Source organism: Stegodyphus dumicola, chromosome 8, assembly GCF_044657685.1.
Source record: "Stegodyphus dumicola isolate Sdum_Otavi_A_Nest chromosome 8, ASM4465768v1".
NCBI lineage: Eukaryota > Metazoa > Arthropoda > Arachnida > Araneae > Eresidae > Stegodyphus > Stegodyphus dumicola.
The window spans coordinates 27935611-27955717 of record NC_140775.1 but is presented as its reverse complement, the minus strand read 5'-3'; the positions used below and the strand labels follow the sequence as shown (position 1 = coordinate 27955717).

At 31.3% G+C, this 20107-nt stretch overlaps 1 protein-coding gene across 2 annotated transcripts in view; it reads right to left on the bottom strand.

Moving 5' to 3' along the window:
* Positions 1 to 20107, bottom strand: part of LOC118185069 (serine/threonine-protein kinase meng-po-like) — a 259374-nt gene that overhangs the window by 109284 nt on the left and 129983 nt on the right. Inside the window, exons 2-3 of one of the 2 annotated variants that reach the window (XM_035354861.2) lie at positions 16975 to 17050; positions 5949 to 6100 (exon numbers count right to left, since the gene is read on the bottom strand). The gene's annotated coding sequence lies outside the window, so the exon portion shown is untranslated. The remainder of the gene's footprint in view (positions 1 to 5948; positions 6101 to 16974; positions 17051 to 20107) is intronic. The other variant, XM_035354860.2, reaches the window with a different exon arrangement.

Sequence of the window (20107 nt, the reverse complement as noted above, 5' to 3'; positions counted from 1 at the left end):
GTGCAGCGCGTGACGAATATTAAAAGAAAGCTAATCCGCGAATTCGCTACAATCAACAGGAGCAGTTTTCTAAACAAACTTTTAAAACAACAACAAACTAACTAAAATCACTGACTGACTGAATTGAGAGGTTTTCCTCCTTTTGATAAGATTTTTAAATCGCGCGCGAGAACGTTCTGGAACTTTCTCGAAATCAAAGAGATATTTATTAAATGTTAAATGCACGCGCATTTGTATTTTCAATTTTCCGGCTTAGCTTTCTTTTAGTATTCGTCACGCGCTGCACTGCGCGGGAAATAAAACCATTTAATTTACAATTCAAATAACATAAGCTATTTAAATACCAAAACCGTAACAATACGAGTATATAGTTGAGACCTCCCATTTTTGTTGCAAATGGTAGCACCAAATGTATATATATATATATATATATGATATTGTGTATATATATATATATATACATATTGTGTATATATATATATATATACATATATATATACAATATCATATATATATATATATATATATGATATTGTGTATATATATATATATATACCCACTCTCTTACTTTTTTATACCTTTAGTTGATCTGCATGCAATAATTGTAAAATTATATAAAATTTAAATGTTTATATGTTGCTATGCCAAATTTGGTTACCGTTTGTTTACATTTTTATCTCTTACTAGAACAGTGAATTAAGTCATTTGGTGCACTAAGTTTTCCCAGTGGGACCGCAAATTAAGTTTGAATATTGTGCATTGAAAATTTTGCCGTTCTGTCCGTTGGCGGCATTGCTTGTTCTTGTGTAGAAACTCTTGTTTTAACTGTAGTTTCTTTTTTTTTTACGGTATTTGGTCTTTTTAGGTTTCTCTGTATTTTACAGTTTTTAATAAAGGTGTTTTGAGTTGTAATGTGCTTTTGTCTTGCTGCGAAGGGAGAACTGAAATGATTGAATGAGAAATATATTTCTAATAAAATTCCAAGAAATAAGTTTAAATGAACTGCAGCAAAAAGTTTGTATAATTTAATAGGTCGCACAAGGAAGTCATGTGATGTCCACATTAGATATTTTATATTCATAAATATATAAATACTTAACAGCTAAATAAAAGGCTAACCAAGTTCCCTTTCCCTGAAAATATGAAATTTCCCCTGTTTGCGAACCCCAGGATAGTAGGGTTAATCCCGTGATATCCTGATTACTTAATTCCATGATTAATTCTTTGATTCTTTGATTACTGTAGGCTAGCTACCATGATAATGGGCTACCGTTTAAGTACCAAACAATGCAACTGTTCTTGGGACTATGATTTCTTTGAGAAATAAGGGCACTTAAAATTTGTTGGTCTGAAAGTCATGTTGGGAGATTCTCAGATTCATTCCTTCAAAATTAGGATGAAAATTGGCAAATTCTACGGTTCGGGTAGTGCTTAAGATAACTACACCCGAACCAATGGTAGAACAAAATCACAAGAAACTCATGAGACCTTCCATAACATGTGTAAGGAGATTTAGGAACATCAGCAGAATGACAACATTCATTAAGTGTAATCAGTTATAAAGCATATGAAAGTAGCGGCGTTTCAATTAACAGTCACACACGCAAAAATATGAAGTCTATGGCCCATGCTTTTATCGTGCAGAAATTCCAATGATTTTATGGTAGTAATTTAAACGCTCTGTCCGTATTTATTTTCTTGGAAACTATGATTATTACGTTTAAAATAATTACTTCAGATGACGACTTTGGCGTTAATAAAAATCACAAAATATTTTGTCGTATTATAGATATTTTCCTTGGCGCTGTATTTAACTTGTTCACTTAGCTGTTTTCTCCGAGTACTTTCCCGAAATAAGGGCCTTTATTTCCGAAAGAAACTGAAGATAAGTATTGCATATATCTCGGCCGCAAGTGTTACAAATAACGAAATTATCATTTGAAAAAATGCATCACCAATAGTGGCAACTGTGTTGAGAAATACTGAATCAAAGAAAAACATTAATGGGAATTTAAACTATTTCAGTGACATTAAACGGACTTTCTGATATACATTTAGAAATGATGAGATACAATAAAACACTATAGTTAAATGCGTCAAAATTCGGTTTATAAATATTTATTAACCGAATCAGAAAAAGCAAATCAAATGAAACGTAACTGACTCAAGAAACACAAATATCTGTCAAGACAGTTAGTGAGATTTAACATCATTGAAAGAAATACTCCTCAGAGAACTCTTCTCCAACGAAAGCGAAGACATTTTCAATTGAATTCTAAAAATAGCATGCTGCATTAAACAAGCGTTTAATGAAATACATTCTTCTCTTTTCTCCCTAAAGGGTAAGCGTTTGCTAAAAGATTGACATATAGCTTGAACTTCGTAATGAAGATGAAAAATAGTTTTAACTACCGTTTTCGTAAGAAATAAATTTTTTAAAAACAATTATTCTTTTTTCTTCTGTTTTAGCCATTTTTAAAGATTTTTAGTCCAACAGGAAACCATTGCTATACACTGAAACTTTACGCGGGTGATCGTCGCCCAGGCCAGATAGTGGTTAGTTATGACCGGCACGGGGTTTTAAAAGAAAGTTCAAATTTTTTAACTGCCATGAGAAAAAATTATTTTCTTGATTTTAATGCCAAACCGTCCCTCGTACTTTAAACCTGAGTTTTAATACATTACTTTAATTTTTTAGGCATATTTCAAAAAGCACGTATATATACGTTCATACAGGCATCACAAAAGTATTCTAGGCAATATATATATGGCCTTTAACCGAGCCAGTCGTAACCATGAGCACAAACATGCATGCGACATTCGGACCGATTTATTTACGAAATAAGGTACATGGCCGTGAACCAGGTAGAAGTGAAATTTTCCGTTTTTTTCCCTCCTGCTTATTCTTACTGCGTACAAAGTACGATGTCAAAGAGCACAGACTTAAGGAGGTAGTTCGGTCGTCGGAGGTAGTAGTCGCTGAACACTGGTAGTTCGGTTCGAGGTTCGAATCCCGCGAACGGGCTGGCTGCATGGGCGTTTTCGTGGTTTTCCCCATGTGTAACGTGTATACGAGTCAGTTTCCCTCAGAAAGTCCTCCACGAAGGCATCCCTCCCCTTAGGCAGATAGCCCTAGTGTGCTTTGCCGTAATTAAATAAACCAAAACCAAACCAAACCATTCTTACATTTTCATTACAATTAAGTCTAATATGACAATTACTATAATTGATTATAATAACTTTACGATAATAAATAATTATTATATATATATACTATAAATATATACTATAATTAATTCTCATTATATATATATATATATATTTGCTTTGAGCTAAAATGTACCTACATTAATAAACGCTGAAAAAATTTTTAATAATTAATATTTGTTATATTTCCTTTGGAGTTTTATGCTGAAATCTATATGCATTATTTGATATATTGATATTTTGGTGATAAAATTTATTTTGGGAAAAAAGAATGACAAAAATTTTTATATAACATGTTAAATCAACTACAATCAGGTAAAATCCGGCTCAAACGGGGTAAAAAAAAATTGTCGAGAGGTTTTTTTTTTTTTTTTTAATTTTTTATTTTAACTGCAACAAGAATATTTCCACTAAAACATACAGTTCCTTTATTTATGGTGATATTTTTTTAATTAAACAATAAAATATGCACTATTCACATAAAATTGATGTATTATGAAACAAAAATTTTTCAGCACCTTTTTGTTTCTAGGGTTGCAAATCAAAATCATCCCTTTTATTTCTGCAGATATGAAGGCTCGCAGGACAGCTGACGACAGGATCATTCGATGACACATGACTTTCCCTTGTTCGACAATAAATTCCCTCGTCCCGGCAAAGAGCGAATTCTCATATGTCCTCCTGATGTTGCAGCAAGTAATTAACACCCCTTTTGGACGATTTTAATTGCTTTGGCAGAATGCCAGCCAAAGTTGCATTTTCCATGGTCGAACTACAAAGGAAGAGGAATGGGAGAATCTACGTCTGGTCCCCAAGGTGCTAGCTTTCATAATTTCGGCAGAATTGGGTAAAGTCGTTCTGTTACTTATATGGTGTTGTAGTACAGGAGTCAAACATTTGTGTTTTATTTTTCATAATGAGTACAAAATTTTCCTAAGTATAATCATAGGAACTGGAAGACCGTGCAGAAAGTTAGATTTCGTAAAATTTTTATGAAACTGATTTCTTTAAATTTAAAAATCCCCAAACATGAATCTTAGCGTCATTTGAATCTTTTTTGCAACTAGAAGTATACGTCTACGACCAATAGTTGAGAAAATAAAGGTAAGGTATCGATTTTTACGGACACCGCTTATATATATTAATATCAATACATCTCTTACCTTAGAAATAATATATTCTCGATTTCCGATTGGCTGGGATAATATCGGGCTCGAAGTCAAAGATTAGCGCAAAATTACGGTTGATTAATGGGAATTAAAAGGGAAAATACACGAAATAAACACCTGCATTTTCAATCAGTTTAATCTAAAGAATAAATTCCTGTACGTAAATTAAGCCACCCAATGGCCGAACGGTAAAGTCGCTGAACACTGGTAGTTCGGTATCTCTCGAAGGGGCTGGTTGCATGGGCGTTTCCGCGGTTTTCTGCATGCGCAAAGTGTATACGAGTCACTTTCTTCAGAAAATCCTCCACGAAGGCAATCATCCACTTAGGCAGACAGCCCTCGAGTACTTTGTCATAATCAAATACATTTTACAATACCTTAAATAATTTAAAGCCGTTTCTAAACAAAGAGGGAGGAAAAATCTCAAAGATTTCAGATTTTATATTACGCTCGAAGGGGCGTCTTTTTTAACGTTTTGTGTTTTGCCTTTCTTTATTAAATATTATGTTTTTCGCATTCAAAACATGAAATCAAATTCAACAGCAATATCACAAAATAATTTTAAAGGGCATATCATAAGAGTTTCCGATACACAGTCTCGCGCATAAAACATAAAAATGTTTTTTTTTTTTCCTTCGTGCAGAGTTGCCATTCCTCGGCTTGAAATCGTTGAGTTTGTTAATCCAAAATTCATTCAAGTTTTACAAAATAGGAAATAGATAATAAAACAAATTCCAAATTTGGGCTTCCAGATGCCCATATGCGTGTGAAGGACTACGTTATTCAAAATTTGATGTCTCTAGATGCCATTGCTTTTTCACAGAGCGAGAAACATACATACATTCATGCAGATTCTTCGTTATTAATTTCTTGAAATATAATCCAAGAATCTAATACTTAGTGGCAACAATTTGAGAAGTGAAACGCCGTTTACAGCAAACCAACTTAAAATGCCAAAACGAAACTAATAGGTTCACTTCTGCACAAACTTCCCTTTTCGACTAAAAAGAATAAATGTCATTACAGTTGAAGAAACGAGAATTTGAGCAATCTCATTGAGTTCTAATTCGCGTGTAGCATGGTTAGAACTTTTTGTCAGAGTTTATATATTCGCTAGTGATAATTATCCATGAATGCATAGCTAATTATATTATCCTCGTTTTTCGTAGCTCAATGCCATCCTTTTCGTTTGCTTTTCCTATATACAACTAGTTTTGTGTTCACATGATTCCATAACGACGTCACACTATTATTTACCCTCCTCTAAATAGAGCTAATTTTATATTCACATAACTCCAAATGAATTCAAATGCCAGCTACGTTTTAATGCACCACAGATAAAATAGCTAGCCTATGTTTCAAGAGATTAACAATAGAATGTGATAAAACTATGACAGGTTGCCAAATATGACGTCAGAAAGTCAGATTTCAGAAGCATGACGTCAGTATGAAAGCCTGGATGCTTTTATCTGATTATTTAACTTTAAAGTACAAAGATTACAAGATTAAAGTACAAAGAAAGATCTTACGTTAAAAGCGTTACTTAGGATGCTTATAAAAAGAAGTGTTTACCTTCTCTTTTTTTCCTTAGAGAACCTTTTGTGGGTAAGACGCTTTCATTGCATTCTGTCAGTTCTTTTTATCATCACAGTTTTAGTTGTTCCGAAGTGAAAAGAACCCGTTGGTGATGTTAGACGAGAGCGGTCAGTAATTTCTTCTTATTCCTGCAATGAAACATGAGAAATTAAATGATGAAAAGAATAACAAATAAAAGCGTTAAGAGTAAAACTCTGAAAGGTAACATAAATCATAATTAGTATGATAATTTACAAAATTAAAACTTTACAAAAAATAGTAAATAAATCGATTTTTAATCGATTAAAAAGAGAATGAAATATAATTACCAATCAGATAGCGGTAAAATTAAAATCTTATTCGAATGGAAATAGGTTAGAATAAAACGGAATTCCTATCCGAATAGAAGAAAAATAAAATAATCCATTCAAATAAGAATATTCTTATTCGAATGGAAATAGAGCATTTCATGATTGGATTAGTTGATCCATATTTCTACCTGTCAGTCATTCTGTTTTTTTCCTGTCTGTGTACTATTTTTAGATCTTTCTATTTCTCCATATGCATTACGATTTTGTGAGCCGAAGCATAAATTTTAAACCCGCTTTTATGAGAAAATTTGATGGAGTTGTAAAGCTGAAATGCTTTTAAAACTTCATTTTGACTTGAGAAAAGCTAACGTGAAAACATAAGTAAAGATACAACCAAAGCATACCCGTTAAATAATACGTTTCAGGCAGGAAATTTCAATAGGAAAGCTTCGATTAACTAAAATCGCGTGAAGAATTGCAAAGCGATGAAAGCAATAAATAAACCAAACGATTCTTTACTATTACATTTCCCTTTATTAATGTGATAATAAAGTCCACTAATGAACTTAATTTAATTGTTCATTCTGATTGCATGTTCTACCAATCTTATTACCTGTGAAAAGTATTTCATTGTTTCACTTAGCGCTTAATAATACTTTGTTTTTCGTAGTGTTTTGTTTTCCATGAACACCCGCTGAGGGGTTAATAGTATATTCAATGAGTTATTACATTTAACAAAAAGGGCAAAATATTGCTCTGTTTTTACACATGGAAAGCATATTCATTGAAAAAGCACCATCCATCATTTTCAGCCAAGAAATGCATGATTCATACCGACAAATCTTCCAATTTTCTACATAAACAGCGCTTCTCGGGAGAAAATGTAGAACGTAACAAGAATATTTTTCACCCGTGCAGCACCGTCTTTGAGCTGAGGAACAAAAAATTGATGGTTTTTAGGTTGTTGTAACGAGGAGGCGTTTCTTAAATCGTCCCTAACCTCTCCAGAATTCTAGGATTCGTGCCAAGCGTTCTTTTTGCTACCAACCTAAGACTGTTTCCTCCTAAGTCAAGGTCACCTTGAGATGGCTTCCTCCATCACACTGATCTTCACACTCTATGAACCTCGCATGTTTGTCTGGGGGTATGAAAGTCACAATGACATTGACCGCATGCTATCATTTTATAAGCTACCAGAAAGCATAACCATTGCTCCCATCACTTGACCAATTTCTAACCTCTTCATTCCTCAGAAAAATTATTTTTTCCATTTGAACAAAGGTTTGTTGATTTACATAATCTGTCTCTGGTAGCGAGCCAGTTTCAGAAAATCTGATGAAATAAGCACATAAGTTCTTCCACCTACGCAACTTTGGTGAAAAATAAATATACAAAGAATTTCTCGTAGTTGCATAGGGAGACAAAATAGTATTATCAGTTTTCAACATGAAACTGCTACTAACAAGTGATATCACATGTCGTCTTAGATTTATTAGTTAAAAAACATCGGCTTAGATGAACGGCTTCTACATTGATCAAATTTTATTTGAACCATGGCAGAAATGTTTTGGCATATGGGATCACTGATGTTATAGCAAATAACTTCTTACGTGTTATCTTCTAATTAGAAACGGAAAACGTGATCAAACGTGGATTCGAATTTTTTAGGAAATTCAAATGGCTGTGGTTATATGTTCTTGCTATCTGAGTGGTGGAATTAGAAATATAGACAAGTCTAGCTGATAATCATGCGAGAATGTATGTCAGCTTTCTCTTTATTCATAGCCTTTAATGGCTTTGTCGTAATCTTAGACATGTCTTTGAGTATTTTGTAGTAAAAAAATCATTCTAAACTGGCCTAAATTTCGAAATGTCATTAGGCTATTTGATGCTTGAAACGGGACTCGAATCTAGACCGCTCAAATACGCGCCGAGTGTGCTATTGTTACACCACGAATGCATGCGGAAAAGAGGGAGGAAATACCTTATATACTCCTCCTTTTAAAGCCTACTGGGGATTAGGTGACCCAGTCGCCAAATCCTGGTGGTGAAGAATCATTATTCACAACCTTTTAGTTCGGGTGCCACTGTAGAGTCATTAGATTATTTTGAAGCAGGAGTATGTAAAAAATGTGCAATGATAAAAACCTGGACTTTTCGAATACGCGCCGATTGTGCTTCCGTTACATCACGAAGGCATGAAGAAAGAAAGGAGAAAATATCTTATAAGAGAATTTCAGAAATGGAAAGCAACTAACGTAATATTAAGATTTTCCAAACTGCTTATTATGATTGGAGGATTCCATATATTATAATTACTGAACGAAGGCATCACTCCCCCTTAGCCAGATAGCCCTCGTGGGCTTTGCCGCAATCAAATAAACCAAACTAAATCAATCATAATTATTGATAAAACTGTCGATAGGTTACTTAATTTGAATATCCATTTCTTCCTTTAAGGAAATTTGCGAATAAAACTAGCATATATATCTTCATCCTATTTTCCATTTCTATCATATCTAATTATAACCTACCCTAAACTGAATTTCAAAATTCGAATGTTCTACCTACCATCATCAAATATAGAGTTTTAAATGAATCACTTATTCACCAAAGATGTTTCTTTTGTTTAATGAAACCCGCGAAGTCCATTTTCTCATAAAAGTATTTTAACGACATATTTTCTTCTGGTATAAAAAAATTCATACTTCCTAATCCTCTATTCTCTTAAACGTAATTAACAAAATAAATTGTCAGAACCTTAATAAGGTATGCAAAATATCGATTACCAGATGTTAAAAAATCGCATCTGTGATTAAGAAACGAGTATCCAGCTGCAGTGTCCGTTTCTATGCACAAAATACCAAGATAAATTATGTCTTTCTTTTTGTTGCATTGGATGATAAACGATTGAATATGTCACGGTTTAGCGCACAGGGTTATATTCTTCTTTTTTCATTCTCCAGTGCTGTGTTCTCTTAAAGCAAAGTAAAAAAGAGTATCGTGTGTAATTCCAAAGCACAACGGTAAGAAATCTCATTTTCATTGCGAAAAACATTCATCTATATTTTATTTGTGACAATAAAAACGAGCAAGGAGGAAAGTACTTTTATAATATTATTAAAATGGTCATCCGTGTCATGGAAGCTACAAAGCAATTTCAACAAAAAAACAAATTAAAAATGAATCTTCGAAATGCTGACTACGTGTAAGCATCTACAATAGGATTACTCATATTCAATTTTGTTAGTTACTTGCTCTTATAAAATAAAAAAGGTACCAAAGTTTTAGTTGCATATAGAAAATACACACACTTAAAATTACAGTCCAAAGGCAAATTTGAAGAAAGAAGTAAAACGTCTTACAAAAAAAATGTAATTATTAAGAATGTAAAGATGTGCATTGTTATAAGAACAATAAAATCTGTATTAAAAACATTTTCTGAAGTACACAATTTTTTATAGGTTTCAGTGCGATACGAAAACAATACGAATATTTAGATTTACGTTAACTAACAAAAGTATAGAGTACGTTGATCTCTTAGGTGTGTACACTGCGCAAAAAAAGGGGGACACAGTAATTCCCGTTCTACTAAGTCGATTGACAAAATTCAAATTGCGTTTTTCATGTCTCGAAAGCTCGACTTAGAATATGTATTATTTATATGGCATTATTCTAACATAGGTATTCTGACACAAAATCGGACTTTTTCTGAAATAACATACCAGTTCTTTTTTCCATATTTCGATTTTACGACTCAAATTATGCCTAAATATTAAATTTTGTAAAATTTGGTCCGACATTTATGGAGAAATTTAAAAATTTATCTTGGCGCAATTTTTTCAGTTTGCGCTAAGAATAATTCACTTGGCGAACTTCTTTATATATGGAAACCTATTTTCCTTTTCCTTCCAGTATACCGGAGCGGAAAAAAGGCACCTCGTTCCTACCTTTTTACATTGTGCATGAGTAGAAAAAAAGTCACTTCGTTCCTGCCTTCAAATATTTTTAACAAAGTGCCTAAACCACATTTCATATTTTATCGCTTTCAATAAATATGCAAAATTTCAAAAAGCGCGAATATAAATAATAAATTCACGTATATCTTCGGAAATTTTGAATAAAAGCTGTAATATTTTCAGGTATGTTTAGAAATACGTCTAAAATTTGATATATAAATTTTTTTGAAAAATTTGAAAAAATTATTTAAAAATAAAAATTTTAAAAATCATAAAAAATGGGTGAATTTTATTTAGAATGAACCTGAATTTTGAAATAAGAAAGGAAGAATCAAATAAGTTTATTAAAAAGAAGATAGCTTAATAAATATATATACCAAACTCAATTAAAATTGAGGAGCTAAAATTTTGAGAGCTAATTTTTTAAAAAACTACTCATGCGATTTTTACAAAACTTGATAGTTTTGCGTAATTTGAGTCGTAGAATTGAAATAGGGAAAAACAATTGGCATGTGATTTTAAAAAGTTTGATCTTGAGTCAAAATACCTATATTAGAACAATTCCATATATAAATCTAGTACATATCCTAAGCCGCGCTTTCGAAACATGAAAAACGCAAGTTGAATTTCGTCATTCGGCCCAGTAGAACGAGAGATATAGAACTGTCACCCCTTTAATTCACTGTTTGATGCTTAATAATCTTTTTGCTACGGAGGCAGCAGGCGAACACCAATCCGCTGTGAATCCAAATATTTTCTATGGTTAAGGTGCTAAGTTTAGGAGAATTGATTGCCTGTCTTTCTTCACTGGGCAAGAAGTCCGATCCTCTAGCTCACATACTACTGACCATCAACGTAAAGTTAGGGCCAAAAACTAGACAGAAACGATTGGCATAAAAGCATACAGTGTCGTCTATGTAATTAGCATCCACATAAGTTGTCTAGAATATGCGGAGAAGTGACTGACTATTATGATGATGATGATGATGCCATTTTGCACCAATAAGACACCATCTTCAGATGACGTAAGAAATACGTGAAATAGCATAAAAACTAAGACACAAGAGAAACAAGAAAAATGAAACATAAAATTAGCAAACCAACTACCTTGTGTCTGGCGCAGATATTAGGCAAGACTTTATTGATTTCGAGGGCAAACAGGTCGAAGTTCCTTTTCATCAGGAGGAAAAATTTTGCTAAAATTTCCTTTAATAGCCTTTGATGAACCTGCTAAAGTTCACATTTCTTTGTTCATAAAATTTCTTTATTCTCGAAATCGAAAAGCCTTGACAAGCTTGTGGCTTCGCAAATTTTAAGCGTAAAACTGCTTAAATAGTTTAACAAAAAAGAAAATAAAGAAAAATTCGAAATTCTCGGCTTTACTCGACATCAATGAAAATGTCTTACTGTAAAAAAATCTATAAAAATTCCAAAAATTCGCAAAATTATTCGCGGAATTTCGCGCTGCGGATGTAAATTTGCTGCACTAGTTATGAGTTAATGGATGTATTGGGCTGTTTTCAATACGAAATTAAGGTCATATATTGTATACAAAAAATTATGGATTGTTCATATGTTTTTTTCCTTTTAGCATGATCTACTGTAAGAATTTAATTGATAATATTTCATTTTTGATGAACCTTCCTTTAATCATAAAAACTGCACAAACTTCCAAATTAAAGTGGTGTTCAAATTTTTATACAAGTATAAATTTAGAAACACGAATTTTAAAAATGAATCATAAAAAAATAATTAAAAAATCTGAAAGCTTTTCATATTTTACATTACGCCCAAAGAGGCTTTTCTTTAACGTTTTGTGTGTTACCTTTATTTATTAAATATTTCTTCGCACTTAAACCACAAAGTTCAGTCCAACAGCAATATCGCAAAATAATTATAAAATGATTTAAATCGTTGAATGTGTTAATTTGTAAAATTAACACATTCAACGATTAAAATTTTACAAAATATGAAATCGATAATAAAACAAATACCAAATTTGGGCTTCTAGATGCCCATATTCGAGTGGAAATGTACGTTATTCAAAATTTGATGTCTCTACGTACCGTTGTTTTATCACGATGCGAGTCATGATTTAATTTGTTTAAATGTAACATAGGGCTATAATATTGGATAGCAATAATTTGAAATGTGACCCGACATTTATAGTGAACCAACGCAAAATGCCAAAACAAAATTAATAGCCCTTCTGGGCTAACTCCCTTTGGGCTTAGAAAAATTTCCAAAACTTTCCTCTTTCCTACATTCAGTTCTTTTTATCACCATTATCATTGAACTGCAAGTGCGTAGATTAATTCCAAAACATTTCTTTTCTTTAATGCGAATTGCATTAAATACTGTCTGGTATTAAATATATTTCTTCCTTTCTCACATTTTAATTTCAAACAAGTAAAGTAAAACTAAATCACAAGTTACAAAATTTTATAAAAGGAATATTATAATCCGAATATTGTAAATCATTATTAACGCTAAATCTGAAACTACGTTGTTTGATCATAGCGCATTTCTTTCTTAAGTGCACTTTGCAAGGTAAACTGCCTCATAAAAATATTTTATCGGGACATTTTCATCTCTAAGTAAGAAATATATATATATATATATATATATATTATCACTAATCCTTAAGCCTCCCGAAAGTAGTAAATGAAAAAGAACATTAACTGCAAAAGAAAATATTGATCACCAAATGTGCGAAGATCCCTTCCACGGTTAAAGAATAGCCAGTCAACGGAAGTGTTCACATCCATTTACAAAATATCCAGAGACAAATTATTTTCCCTTTTTCTTTTTCATGTGGAAAAACGATTACCCGTATCATCGCTTAAAACAAAAAAGGTCCTTACACTTTCGCGTTCTTCTCAAGAACTGGGTTTTTCTGATGCAAAGGATTTAAAAAAAAAAAAAAAAAAAAGTGTCGACTGTAAGAAATTGCTTAATAATACTGGAACATATTTTAAATAGACTTCTAACATTTTTCTATTAAAATTTACTTTTACATTTTCCTCACAATTTCAAAAACGATTGAGAGGAAAATTTCTTTTAATAGCCTTATGATTAACATGATCATTTATGTTAGCAGTCCGCAAACTGTCTTTGGGAAAAGCCAAATGGGAAAAGTTTTAGTTCGAACAAACACGACAATATTTACATGTGAGTTCTACTCATAGAGAAAAAGAATCGATACGAGCACTACATGGCTTCTTTGTTCGCTCCATTAAAATATATACTTTTTTTCGCATTTCATTTAAAATTATTTCCTCGAATTATTCTAACTTATTGAACCGATCCCTCAAAGCAAATTGAAAAAGACATCAAAAACTGCAAATTTTGAAATTAAATTTCCCTTCAATTTTTGTCGTACGAGAGTCAAACTTGCTATAATTTTATTTTTTCATAACGTGTATAAAATTTTTCCAGATATAATTTTAAGAAACAGAAGACTGCATTAAAAGTCATATTTTGTTATTTATCCAAAATTGGTTTTTTTTTTAAATTTGACACTGCCAGAGCATGAATAGTTTTGTCATTTAAAACATTTCTGTTATAAGGAGTATATGACTACGACTAACGATATATATATATATATGGTAATAAAACAATAACACATTGTAATAAAGCGAACTTGGCAGCCGAGGCAAATTTAATCTTCATTCTTATTTCAGTAAACATGTTGCAGCCACAAACAACTTAGCACACTACTTGTGCCTATTTCAAAATGTTTACATTTTGTATCTTTTTTGCATATCTTATTTCAAAATGTTTACATTTTGTATCTTTTTTACATATCCTATTTCAAAATGTTTACATTTTTTTTCTTTTTTACATATGCTATTTCAAAATATTTACATTTTGTATCTTTTTTACATATCATATTTCAAAATGTTTAAATTATTTTATGTCTGTATGTGCAGACATTAAGCAAAAAGTAGTCAAAATGAATTCCGGAGCGATTATATATAAGTAGCTATTTGCTTTGAAATATGACATGCCAAATTTTTCGAAATTATAGTACTTCGTACAAGGATCATTTAAACATGTCTTTGCACGTACTAAATGTGTTCAAAATGTTCACAAAAACATACAGAGCATTTACTGTATATTACAGCCTAATACATAATGTAACACAATTCACAAAAAACACATACGGTTTCAAATTTTTATAAGTTTAAAAATCAGGGTTCCAGAATAACAAGTAATGTAATCCATATGGTTTTTATTGTCAGTATTTATTTTCAGAAAGAATTTAAGAACAGGTTTAGATCCATTTCTTTAAACATCAGTTTTAGTATATCATTTTGCAGTTCAGTCTCTTCCAGCTAAAGGTCTGTCTGACATAATTTTACAGTAAAATGGATTTTGAAATACGAAAATACATACATTTTGTACTTGCATCAAGATGCAAAATCCACTGCTGTAACTATAGTTTAAATTCAGAAAATATATCTGCGCGAATGTTTTTTGAAATGGGAATTTCTCTAATACTTGAAATTCTTTCCAGCGTGAAAAATTATCACACTTATTTAATGTGATTTGTGATTCAAACAAAGTAAATTTTTCTCAACATGGCTTGAGAGTAGAACATGTTTCCCACTGAGAATTGAGTTTTCCTTTAATTTTAAGCAAAATTCGTCAAAATATTCCACGATGTCCTAGAAAATGTTAATTTCCATAGCCACTCGTTATTCTATAATAATAGTTGCGGAAAGTTTCCCTCATTTAAGTTGGGTTAGCTTATTTGAGTAAGGCAAAGCATACGAGGTTATCTGCTTGAGAGGGGGTCTTTTTAAAGGACGTGGAAGACTTTTTAAAGGAAATTGTCTCGTTTCAGGTTACGCATGGGAAAAATCATGAAAACCAGCCATGCAAGCAGTCCATTCTGGTAGAAAACCCAAGTCGAAATCCAAGAATATAACATGGAAAAAATCCTTATTCACACAAATAGGTTATGCAAAATGGCAATAAAAATTTAATAGCTTTATTTGAAATGCCTTTAAATTCTTTCTTTTGATACAGCCAAAAGTCAACAGTGTATTATTTTTTAAATCTTCAGTTAGAGTTTGATCGCAGGAAATTTCTATCAACTGAGCTTTTTCTTCACGAGATTTTTGAACTTAACAGTTAAAAATACCTTGTTTTTTATCTACCACCTATTTTTTATCTTGCGTACCAGCGGTTGAGAATAGCTGATATAATGAATTACCAAAGGATCTGAATATTTAGCCTCTTCACAAACCTTAAAAATTCGTCCAATTTAAATGCACACACATTTTTACCACCATCAGTTGTGACTTTTTTTTAAAGACTCCACTGCAAATTGTACTATGTTAGGGTTTCTGTGACTTCTTGGTAGATGTCTTCACCTGTAGTGTTTCCATACAAGCTGCTCATAAAAGCGCATTCTTCTGTTACCTCAAACTCAGTATTGACTTTAAATACTAATATACGAATAAATACTTAGAGTTACGCAGTATCAGAAATGTATGTCGACTCGTCAAAAACCAATGAAAACAGCTTGAAATGTTTTACTTTTAATTAACTCTTATGCGCCTCTCGATGTCCTCAGTTCGTCTATCAGTTGTTTGCTCCGAAAGACTGACAGATCAAAGCAAATCTGGTGGATTAATTTTTTTATTTTATTTTCATAAGTAATATGCGTAATCTTTTAATTGTCTTTTTCTGTCTTAAACTTTCCAGTTTTAGCCATCGTTCATTTTCTAATGAGTTGTAAATATTATATCGCGTGCTTAGTTTGGTAAAGGCGATGCACTAAAGTGTACATATTAATTGGGACAAAGCAGTTTTTTGATAATTTATATGCATACCTTCACATACAGTAATAATTATAAATTGATAGGAAATATGCCCTCTCCTTTTAGCACGTTATTTGCAGAGAATTGTGGGTATAATGCTTACTTCTTTATCATGCAACCATATTTTCATAGAGTTCTTAATCATGCTCCTTTTCGTCGTATTTGCTAAGATGATCCTTGAGGAAGCACTAGAAAATTTCGATCGGATTTAAGTCTGGTAAGTTTTCAGGCCAATTTAGCATAATAATTTTAATTTCCAACATGAACAATTTCGACTTGTTTGTGACATGGAGGTCTTATTGATTCCCCCTTGCTTCGTCCTAAGATGTGTAACCATGAACAAATACCCTTAGTAAAGTAATGAATTAAGTCAGTTGGTGCACCAACTTTAGTGCATTTCTGCCCAATGGGATCAAAAGTTAACTTTCCTTTTTTTGCATCGAAAATTTTGTCTTTTTGCCAGCTGCCTAATTGTTTGTAGATCTAATTTTAATTGTAAATAGAGTTTAACTGCATTTGGTGTTTTAGGTTTTTCTGTACTTTACAACATTCAATGAAGAAGTTTTGAGTTTTTTTTTCTTGTATTTTTGCCCTGATACGAAGTTAGAATAGTTGATTGAATGAGAAATATATCGCTAATAAAATTCGAAGAAATAAGTTTAAATGAAGTACAGCAAGAAAAAGAGTATAATTTAATAGGCCGTACAAGGAAGTCATGTTGTGTCCACATCAGATATTTTAATAAAATTTTCCTTTGAAGCAGACTCATTTTACTTGCTTCAATGCAAAATTATTTAGTTGCCATTGAACAGATTTCGCTCTCTTTTACTTTGCATCATCCTTTTATTTGAAAAAATAATTTCATTACTTAACGGATCTTCCTACTTTAACATCATCTGTAAACATCATGCATTATGCTTACCGTCCATTATGCAGAAATTTTCTTCCGGAAAATGTTGCTTAAAATACTTCAAAAGGAGCTGTATCTTCGTAAAACTCTGAAAGAAAACATTTTCAATAATGTTCCAAGAAGGTTGATGAGACACGACAATGAAAATGTTGAACGTATATTTTTAAGACCAGCAAAAGTGAAGTCTCTTTATTAAAGTATCTTAATGTTCAGACTCATTCGATAAAATTTTTTTATAACTTCGTAAATCGCGGCCTTTACCAAAGAAAGCATTCATAGATACAATGAAGAATGTGACTGAATGAAAAGATACGTATTTCAACTTTTTTCAATTTTCTTTAAAAAAAAGAAGAGAGAGTAAGATAATTCGCAGATCATGGAATTCAATGGAAAATATGTCATTTTCATTAGTCCAAAAGGGGGTATTAGTTTCGAAAAGTGATTTTTTGTCTGTTTACTTTGCACGGCATATCACTTTTTAAATTGTTGCCACCAAATATTATCGCTCTGTGATATTTTTAAAGAAATTAAATAATTAAGAATCTGTATGTATGAATGTTCCTCGTATTAAAAAAGAGATGGCATCTAGAACCATCAATCACATTTTGAATTACATGGTCCTCCACACGAACACGTGCACCTAAAATTACGAATTTTGAATTTGTTTCATTATTTATTTCATATTTTCTAACATTTTAATGAATTTTTGATGACCAACAAACTCAATGTTTTAAAAGAGAGCAATGGCAACACTGTTTGAAATAAAAGATTCTTATCTCCAGCATGTGAAACTGTTGCCACTCATATGTAAAGATTTTGAAAAATGTAAGTATTTTTCAATTTTAATTAACAAATTCGGTTCTATGAAAGCACTATGTTGCAAGAAACTGAAATAAAATATTTTATCTTCCTTGCGCTAGTTCAAAAGCCTGAGATACTTTCAAATTTAACTGTAATGTTATTTAGTAATAAACTAAGCGACTTAAAGCAATAAACACAGTTCTTAAGAATACTTTTTATTGTGATTGATTTAAATAAACATATATTAAAATTTTGAGATGTCTAATTAGTAATATTCAATATTTTTATGAAATTACATTAGCTGAACTCATAAAAATCATTATACACCTTTTCCCTTTTATGATATATATTTTAGGAGGCTGGTCGCTGGCTAGTTCTAAAAGAAAGAATACAAAAATATGTATGGCAACTTCTAACACTCTAGCGGGAATTCTGAAGATGTGCTGTTTCTAAATATTTTGTGATTTTGCCGTTGAATTGAATTTTCTATGGCGTGAGTGCGAAGAGCGTGGTATTTAATAAATAAAGTTAACACATAAAAAGACAAGAAAATTTTGTTATTCATCTTATTAAAACTGAATATTAATATGATAAACTGAGAAAAGACTGAAAAAATATAGAAATTTATGCCAACAATTAACATTGCAGCGGGAATTCAAACATTTGCTGTTATGCAGCTTTTAAAAAATTTGTGATTTTGCTGTTGAACGGTATGTGGCGTAAGTGCGGATAAAACGAATGTTTAATAATAAATCTAGTAAAAACTTAATGTTAGCAGGAGTGTGTGCAAGAGCAGAATGGTAGACTGCGAGCTCAGCGAGAACGTAAAAATCCTTAATAAACCCTTTTGGGAGATCGTTAAAATCTGAAACCTTTCAGATTTCTTTAAATTCATTTACTTGTTCTTATTCTAGTTTTTATTCTTTATTTGATGTAGCTGAGACCTGTGGGCTTATTTTCTTGGAAGACTTTCTAAGTACAATTGACTCATATTCACGTTATACTTTCGGAAATTCATCAAAATATTCTTTGAAATAATCCGTTAGCCTAAATTTGAACTCAGGACAAATTTCTAATGATCAGGATATTATATAAAATCAGATAATGATGTTCTCTCTCTTTTTTTTTAATATACTTTGAGGAAAACCTTTTGAAGTATAACTGCTTTCAATTTCTGTAAGATCAAGACCGGAACAATAGAAGTTGCTACCAATCGGCGATAGGGAAGATCTTTCTTTCATTTTCAGTACTGTAAAAGTACTTTGTCAATGCAGTTCAGTTATAAGTTAATCACTTAAAAATTATTTTATCTAGAATTATTTAGATTATTTATATATCACGAGTGTCTTGAAGAAAATAGGTTTCTAATATCTAAAATAAAATTCATCGAAAAATTTCTAATTTTTATTTATAGTCATCTAGGTCCAAAATAAAATCTTATAATGAAATGTTGTTGCAATATATATGTTCAAGATTTTATGTAAGACTAAAAACCGTAAATAAAAATTCTAATTTTAGTTTGCAATAAGTCCCTTAATTCTTCATTTTAATTTGGTTATTTCCTTTTTTAATTCTAAAACTAGTAACTGCTTATAATAAATCTCGAATCAAATAATTTCTAACCGAAACTTAAAATCACACCAATAAAAATAAAACTGAGCTAAATTTAAATCATTCTGAACTGGGTTTTCATTTTAGACATGTCGCATTTTTGCTGTCACTATCCTGCCGTCCAAGCTTACTCTCATTTGCTCCCCTTTGTTTCTTCAGACATTAAAAATGTAAAAATTCAATAAAGAACGAGCCTTTAGGGGCCATTTACATGTGTCTTCAACAAAAATGTTTGTTTGCAACAAAAGCATTATTTTGTTAAGAAATAAAAAGTGTTAAATTTGCGATGACTGTATCTAGTTCTTTATAATTAACAACTATGCCATTAATATCTAAATTACTTCATATATATATATATATATATATATATATATATATTATTGAAAAGGTATTACACATGTTTAACATTCTGATACTTTCTGTTTAGACCAATTTTTTTCCTTTAAAAAATAAACGTAGAAACAAACATCGGAGATTTTAAAACTTGAATTCGTTCGCAGTTTTAACTCAGTTCAACAATAAAGATTAAATTCCATATGAATTGACAACAATAGATATCATATTTATTTTAGAAAATCAGCTAAATATTTATATATTTTTACTTTTTAAATATGGTCTCTCTCTCTCTCTCTCTCTATATATATATATATATATATATATATATACACATTATTTTTAAAATGTTGAATGGTAAAATATTTTACGAATTTTAGTTAGAAATCTGAAGTTTTCA